Genomic DNA, 7,634 nt, shown 5'->3' with positions numbered 1-7,634 from the left:
GAAGAAGAAGAAGAAGAAGAAGAAGAAGAAGAAGAAGAAGAAGAAGAAGCAGCCCACCACAACACAACGATCAACATTCTTGGTACCAGCAGTTAGGAAATTAGGAGATGTATTGTGTTGGGCAAGTCAGCTGTCAGGGACCTCCCCAAGATACTGAAGAGCAACGACGTCAGTTTGAAGATTCAGGTGCACCGGATTCAGGCCATGCTCTTCTCACTCACCTGCTATGCATTAGAGAGCTGTACAATGAATAAGGATTTTAGCAGAAGAATTGATGCCTTTGAGTTGTGGTGCTGCAAAATATCCATGGCCACCAAAAGAACATATATGTCCTGGGAAACGTGCAGCCAGAGTGCTCCTTGGAGGCAAGGATGACGCAGCTTCATCTTTCATACTTTCTACATGTAGCTAAAGCAAAGTTATTCCTTGCAGAGGGACATCACGCTTGGAAAGGTGGAGGATAAGTGCAGGAGAGGAAGACCCCCATGAGATGGATTGACCCTGTGACTGCAGCAATGAAACACTAGTTTCAAAGATGAAGATGGCACAGGATAGAGCAGGTTTCAGATTGGCTGTTCATAGAGTCATTATGAGTCGTACTCCACAGCACCTAACAGCAATGTTTCTACGATGTTATCTCAACCAAAGGTATGCAGCTCTAATCCACTAGCTACTCTGCAAGAGAAAGATGAGCAGTCTCCTCCCATGCAATTTACTACCTCTGAAAATCCACTAATTGGGTCCGCTATGAGTTGGTTTTAACTCAATGATACATATCAACAACAGCACTGTCTCTGCTGTTCCCTCCTTGACATGCAGAGAGAAATTACTACTCATTGTTCAAGAGGGAGCCCTGGTGGCCTAGCGGTAAGGAGCTGCATTGCCAACCCAAAGGCCAACATGGTTTGAATCCACCACCTGCTTCACAGGAGAAAGATGGGCAGTCTCCTCCTGTACAATTTATAGTCTCTGAAAATCCACTGGAGGAACAGCTCTGAGTTGGTTCTGATTCCGTGGCACATAACAACATTCTTCAAGACTCCATCCAAACAATATTTCTTCCAGATGCCTTTCTTCATCTTTCTGGGTTTTGAAGCCCTCAGAGCCTTACACCAATCATATCACTCTCTACATTGCTAGTTGGCTATCAAGCTATCTGATAATTGCCTTACGAGCTCTGCGAGTTTATAGCTGGAGGTCGTGTTACCCATTCTCTCTGAAGTCTTCCAGCACTTAACACAGGAGTGGCTCAGTTCATATTTTTAGACTGAATGAAGGAAATGGCAGGGGAAGTCAAGCTTCTCTTTAAAATCTCTCCAGTTCTCTGCTGGAGTTCCCTCTCCTCCACCTGTGGTAGACATCCACTTGGATCTGTCATTATTAGGCAATAGCGTAGGCTTGAAATAGCAATCCTCATATGACACAATTGGTTAAGTGCTCCGTGGGTCAAACCCACCCAGAGGAAGAGTGGAAGAAAGGCGTGGCAATCTGCTTCTGGAATCACCATGAGTTGAAACTTAATGGCAACCACCAGATTCTTTCTTCCTTTCTTAAACCGACCACAACTTAGCAGTTCTGAACCTCATCCTCCCCAGGCTGTATTTTCAGATAGAATAGTTGCCAAACTGTAGTATGAATCAGAATCCCCTGGAAAGCTTTTAAAAGGATTGCTGGGGTGCGCTCTCAGAGGTTCCAGCTTAGTGGACCTGGGAGGGGGGGACGGCACTGGAAGAAGCTCTGCAGGCCTAATTCATGGTTGTCATGCTGCGTATCAGCAGCTTTCAAGTTTCCAGTGGTTCCGAGGGAGAAAAATGGGCAGTCTCCTCCCATGAAATTTATAGCCTTTGTAAACTCACTGGAGGGTCAGTTCCTCAGAAACCTGATAGAGAGTCACTGTTAATCATTATCACCCAAAGGGAGTGAGTCTGAGTTTGAGAGTGGGGCCTGAGAATTGACATTTCTATTGCTTGGTGGTAAGGAGTTGTGCTGCCAACCCAAAGGTTCGAATCCACTAGCTGTTCTGTGGGAGAAAGATGGGCAATCTCATCCTGTGCAACTTACTGCCTCTGAAAACCTGCTGAAGGGTCAACTCTGAGTCAGTTCCGACTCGATGGTACACAGAAACAATGCCCCAAAGATAGGCAGTTCCCCTTAGAAGGAAGTTGAGCAATCACTCATATGATTTACAGCCTCTGAAACAATGGAAGGTCAGCCACGAGTCAGTTCTAACTCAGCAGCTTTGAGTTTTCTTTAGTTTCGAGTGACTTCTGGGGGAGCTCTGGTAGTCTCATGGGTAAGGAGTTGTGCTGCCAACCCAAAGGCTGGCAGGTCAAATCCACCAGTGGGAAATCTCCTCCTGTGTGATTTACAGACTCTGAAAACCTGCTGGAGGGGTCCGTTATGGGTCAGTTCAGACTTTACCTCCACCTCAATGAGTTTGAGGGGCTTTTAATAACAAAAACAGGCAATGAACAACAAAGTAATAAAAAGGAGTCTATAGAGGAGCAGTCATTGAATTTGCAAAAGGCTTGGCTGATCTCCAGAAATAGATTCCAGTAGTGGAAGAAGGGAGTATCAGACTGGGAACCAGAAAGAAATTCAGCCATATTGTTCCATGCTTTTGTTGTTGTAATGGACCTTCGAGTCAGAACCGACTCCTAGTTGACCTTCCAGTGCGTTTTCAGAGGCAGTAAATTACATGGGAGACTGGTAGATTCTAACTGAGTGCCTCTGAGCTGGCATTGCAACTTCCTAGCATCCAAAGCCCTTCACACTCAGACTTCATAAAAAATGATAGCCACTTGTGGGAGCACTGATGGCCTAGTGCGTAAAGAGTTGCTCTGTCAACCCAAAGCCAAGCAGTTTGAATCCATCAGCTGCTCTGAGGGAGAAGGCTAAACAATCTCCTCCCATTTGATTTACAGCCCCTGAAAACCCACTGGAGGGTCAACTTGGAGTTGCATCCAACTGAACAGCAATAAGTAATTACTTATTGGGTGATACTGTTGCTGCTGTTGGACAAAAGACCACTGGAATGAAGGAATGTAATACCCGGGGCCGCAGGGATAAAGGGGTCCTTAGTTCATCCCCACCCAGCCGCTTCCCTCCGATTTCCATTCTCCTGGCACTGCCTGGATTCAGTTCATTCCAAAATCTTTTCCTTCTACCTTGTCTCCTCCTCATCCAGCATTCTGTTCTTGCTTTTCAGATGGTCCTCAGGGCTTCTTCACCCTAGAGCCACTCTTCCGGTCTTCTCTCTCTCCTTTTGTAAAGTTACAGCCACAGGACGAAGCCCTTTCCTGAGCTGCTTTTTTTTTTTTTTTAATTTTTGTGTGCATGTACCGTCAAATCAGATCTGACTGGTACAGGAGGATATTGCGCCTCCTTCTCCGGCAGAGTATCTGGTGGATTCGAACCGTGCGCCTCTGGGATTGCAGTGCAGTTTCTTGCCACTAGGCCACCAGAGCTCCCCCTTTCCTGAGCTTTTAACGCTATTTCATGGCCCTGTTCTCTTTCCCTGCTGCCCCCTCCCCACTCCATCTCCGATCTTAGCCTCCTCCCTCCTGTGCGAGTGGCCTGGCTCCATTTCAGTCCTAGTCCGGGTATTTGTTGAGGAGGGGAGGATGTTCTTATCTTTCAGCATAGCCATTTCCCCTCCCCAGGGAGTCTGGTTCCATAAACACACATCAGCAGCCCTAATGAGGGTCACCTGCTGGCCCTGGGAAGTCACCGCATGCTCCCCGCTTCCTTGAGGACAGTGGAAATATTGCAAATGCTGCATTTACATGTTTCCGTTCATTCACTCCCTCAATACTGATTGAGCACAGCCAGATACTGTCCACTGGGCCCAGGGGACTCTGTGGGGATGGGGGTGGGGGCACACTGAGCACACGTGTCTAAGGCTATGCTGGAGAGTTTACATGCTTCTTCGTGAAGGGATCTCTTATTAGGAGGGGAGAGACCTACATAAATATCAAACATTATCCAGCCTTCAATATGATTTACATCTCGACATCAAGGTAAGAAAACTCAAACATCTCACCACTGGACCAATAAGCAACATCATGATAGATGGAGAAAAGATTGAAACTGTAAAGGATTTCATCTTTCCTGGATCCATAATCAACAAGGTAGAAGCAGCCAAGAAGTCAAGGATATGTTGCATTGGGGAAATCTGCTGTCAGGGACCTCTCCAACGTGCTAAAGAGCAAGAATATCAATTTAAAGACTAAGGTGTACCTCATTCAAGCCATGGTATTTTCAACTATTTCCTATGCATCTGAAAGTTGGAGAATGAATAAGGAAGACAGAGGAATCTTTGAATGATGGTGCTGGAGAAGAGTACTGAATACCCCATGGACTGCCAAAGAATGAACAGATACATCTTGGTAAAAGTGCAGCCAGTCACTGTAATCCCAGAGGTGCATGGTTCAAATCCACCAGATGCTCTGATGGAGAAGCAGGGGCAATCTCCTTCTGTGCCAGTCAGATCCGATTTGAGGGTACACATACACACACACACACAAATTAAAAAATTTAATAAAATTTAAAAAAATTAAAAGTGCAGCCAGAGGGCTCCTTAGAGGTGAGGATGATGAAGCTTCGTCTCACATGCTTTGGGCACATTATTATGAGGGGAAATGACATGATTCTTGGACATGTGAAGGGTCACTGAAAGAGAGGAAGAACCTCAATGAGATGAATTTACACAGTGATTATAACAATAGGCTCACACATATCAGAGACCACGAGGATGGTGCACAATCCATAATGTTGTTGCGAGTTGTAGTGGTTGACTCAACTCTATGGCACCAAACAACCAGCACAGCATTAGGCGGAAAAAACTCACTACCTGAGCTGCTACTCCTGAGCTCTCATCCTCTCAGCCCTCCATCTTTCCCAGGCCTTTACCATTCCAGGAATATTAGGGGTCACTCAGGATCAAAGTCTAGGGGCTGGAAACGCAGCCAGGCAGGAACCTAGCAAGTTTCCAAACTTTTCAGGACATGCAGTGAGTGTGCAAATCTATACCTCTTCAATTCTTGGCCCACTGTATTAAATGAGTTCCAAAAACTCAAACTCACTGCTATAGAGTCGGAAGTGACTCATAGCTGACCCTCCGGCAGGTTTTCAGAGGCTGTAAATCACATGGGAAGAGATTGCCCATCTGTCTTCTGCAGAGAGCCTGGTGAATTCAAACCTCCAGAGAGAGGCCACCTTTCTAATGTAGAAGAAGCCAGAGTACAGTGAGCTACACACATGCACACAGATTCAGACCCCAACACATATACACTGATGAATTCACTGACTGACACAATAATATGATAACAACGATGACACACACATTCCTTTTTACAGACATACCAACAAACACCAAAACCATACATACAAAAACATACAATAAATACATACCAACACACACATTGACACAGGTATGTACAAAGACACCTGCAACACACATCAACACACAAAGACATACATGCCTATTAACACGTCAATACCAACATGTCCTCCACATGAGCCCTTCTTCCTAAGCTCTGAAGGCCCAGGCCCCAGGTCTTGGAGCGATCAGAGATAGAACTAACTCATAGTTGACCTTCCACTGGGTTTTTGGAGGCTGTAAATAGCAAGGGGGGAGATTGCCCATCTTTCTCCTTCAAAGGGATATTGGATGCTTAAATCCCACACTTGGCCCTAGTAGGCGACCTCGTGAAGGAAGCCTCTGCTAGTAGGTCCTGGGATGGAGGGCGGTTCTGGGGATAGGCAGATCAAGTAGAATTTCAAGCTAAGGTGCAGGAATGTCTGGAGTTGGTCAGCAAGGAGTGTTAAGGGACCCTGTGCCTGCAGCAGTCTGACCTCCCCTCCCTGCACTGCCTTTGCAGTTTTAAACTCTGGTTAAATCCTCCCACACACACGCCCCCATCTGAGCTAGTGGTCTCGGGCTCTTCCCTGCCCACTCACTCTAGCTCCCACCAGGGAAAATTTGTCTCCCCCAGGACTTTCAGCCCTGGTTTGTGGCCATCACTTCTGACTCCCCTCCCCTATCTGATTGGGGCCCAAGCCTTACAGCAGTCCCCCAAACACTATCCTGATCGTGCTCACCCCAGGCCTCATCACCCCTGTGGCCCGCACTGGCTCCAGCCACCCCTCCTCTGCTGTTGGTTCCAGAGAGCTACTCTGTGCTGGCCAGGTGGTTCCAGAGCTTTTTCTGTTCAGTGGGCACCCTTGTATGACTGTCCCTACCTCTATTCCCCTTCATTGTGCCCCCACACGGAATCCCCTTACCCCATTGCTTCACGAAACACGCATTAATTGGGCACCTCCTGAATGCCACGCACAGAGCTAGGCACTGGGGCTGCATTCTGGTCCCCAGGCTCTCTCGTGAGTGTGAACAGCACTGTCCTGGCGGCGGAAGCAAGCGTGCGCCAGGGAAGAGCTTCACGTAGCCATTCTGCTGTCTAGCCTCTCCTCATTCTCCTAGACTGGGCTCGAACCCTGCTCCTTGTTTCTCACTCTTTTTTTCCCCTCCCTCTGTCTGCTCACTTTCCACATCCCTTCCAGGTTCCCTCATAAGCTTGAAATACCTAAGATACTGGGGGTCCCTCTCCCAGATCCGGGAGGCTGCCCTCCCCGCTGTCCTCTGACATGGAGTGGAATGTCCCCACCTGCCTCAGGCTTCCGCGCGCCAAATCTGCCCAGCTCGCCAGTCACAAGGAAGCGTACCAGAGACTATTCCTGGGAGAGCCTGGAGGGCGCAGGGACTGGAGCGAGCCACCAGCCCGGGGACCCGCGTTGGCGGGCCAGCAAAAACTGGAGCAGGGCCGGCACAGCCTTGCCTTTGGCGGTTGTTCCCTCTCCGCGCGCCCAGACGGACACCTTGTCCATCCTGAACTGGTGGAGGAGAGCCAGGGCGAGAACCAAGCACCGGGCGGCCGCTTGGTCTCCCCATCCTCATTCTTCTCGCCCGCTCTCTATCTTGGGGGGCCAGCCCCCTCTGGGCTCCCCGCGGCCCAGCACTCGAAGGGGTAGGTCCGTGGGGGGCTCCACTTGCACACCAAGAGCCTATGGAGCTGGCTGGCAAAGAAGGGGACTGGTCCTCTACAGGTTGAGGAGCTGCATGTGTGAGCTCCGCGCTCCTCGAAATTACTGCTCGCTGACCGGAGAGTCTCATACCCTGGGTCCAAAGAAGCGTCTTGGAACCCCTGTCCTGGGGCCCCACTTGTCACAGTTGCGCCCCACGGCCGGCCGCACTGCGGCTCCCATGGTTGCCCCCATTCTCAGCTCTGCGGTGGGTTGCAGGTGCCGCAGCCACGCTTCTGGCCTCAGTGGCTCCGGGGGGCCTGGGCGAGGGGGACACTCCAGCTGCAGATGTCTCAGAGCAGCCTCCTGAGCGCTCGCTGGCACAGGGGAGCAGAGTGGGTGCGGGCACGCGGAGGGGGAGCGGTCGGCTGCAGGGCTCAGGCGCCCCGCGGAGCCTGGAGGGGGGGGCAGGGCCAGGGGCTCCCTGGAAGCCCCCAGGGTCTGAGGACGCCTGGATGTTAGGCGAGAGCAGGGGGGTGTGACAATTCGCAGAGGTCGGGATGTACCACAGAGTCCAGCGGCAGGGGGGGCCGAGAACGTGGTCACCAAGGGGA

The sequence above is a fragment of the Elephantulus edwardii genome, unplaced genomic scaffold (genome assembly GCF_000299155.1).
Source record: "Elephantulus edwardii isolate Elephantulus edwardi_28Jun2011 unplaced genomic scaffold, EleEdw1.0 scaffold00131, whole genome shotgun sequence".
NCBI lineage: Eukaryota > Metazoa > Chordata > Mammalia > Macroscelidea > Macroscelididae > Elephantulus > Elephantulus edwardii.
The sequence above is the reverse complement of the archived record's forward strand: the minus strand, read 5'-3'. Positions refer to the sequence as shown.